The following is a 1,240-nucleotide window of genomic DNA, read 5'->3' on the forward strand; positions in this document are numbered from 1 at the left end:
TCCTCCAACCAAGCCACACCTCCTAATCCTTCCCCAACAGCTACCAACTGGAGACTAAACATGCCTGAACATTTCTGAGCCTATAGGAGCCATTCTTATTCAAACCACCAAAGCCCCCATCCAAAACAAACTACTACTGTTCAATCCCTCTGGCATCTACTTTTAAAACACATAAAGCCCTTTCTACCTCTTGAATTCACGGATTTTGTTCTTGTCTTTTTCTCATCATGCTAAGTCAGTTTCCTCTGAAGACGCTGTCACCTTACCCTGGCTTTCAGGTGGCTTCTTCCTCTCATCTCTGTGCATTGCCCTCATAGCACTAATCATTATCTGACTTTTCTCACTTCTGATGTGGATGCACGATTTATCTTTCACATTGGCTGGGACATCAAGATGGAGTTTACCACTACATTTTCCTTGCTTAAAATGGTACCTAGCTCTGAGTTTGGTGGCACAAGCCTGTAGTCCTAGCAATCAGTAGGCTTGGTTGGATGAGTCACCACGAGTTCCAGGCCAATCAGAGATACAGTATAAGATCCTGTCAAAAGAGTGAAGGAAAAGAGGGAAGGGCAGGTGGAGGGAGGGAGAGAGAGAGGAACATGCATAGTGGCATTCAATAAATGTCTAATAGATGAACCATTGGTGGCATTGGAAGAGACAGAAAAATAAATCTAAAACAGGAAATACAATTACCTTTGCCTACACCCAATCATATTCCTGTCTAAGGAGCTAACTAGAAAACTAATCATTTAATAATACTTTTTGAGGCTTTAATTTATGTGTTCCAAAATGCCAGAAAACACACATACACACACACACAGAGACACACACACAAATCATAATGTCCTTTTATATTACACTACAAAACAGTGTGAAGCTTTCATCATCTAGTTACAATTCTTCCAGGGAAGAAAATATAGATGTGAACAAGATACAAGCTGTATGTCGAAGGTGTTTCCTGATGCTCTCCAAATCACTACACAGGCATCACATTCCTCGATTAGGGAGAGCTGGGGATGTTACAGGCGGCTCCAGAGGATGCTGTGCTAAAGAAGGAGCCGCAGGAGGAGTAAACAGAGTCTGCCAAGGTGGGGACTCCTGTTACACAAGAAATAACAGGAATGGAAGTGTAGGAATGGGTGGGTAGAACTGCTGAGGGAGAGCCAGGATAAAGCCCTTGTTACACAAGCCAGAGGACTTGAGTCCAATCCCTGGAAACCATAAAAAAAAGTCAGCTCCA

Source organism: Grammomys surdaster, unplaced genomic scaffold, assembly GCF_004785775.1.
Source record: "Grammomys surdaster isolate TR1022 unplaced genomic scaffold, NIH_TR_1.0 65, whole genome shotgun sequence".
In the NCBI taxonomy this organism is placed as follows: Eukaryota; Metazoa; Chordata; class Mammalia; order Rodentia; family Muridae; genus Grammomys; species Grammomys surdaster.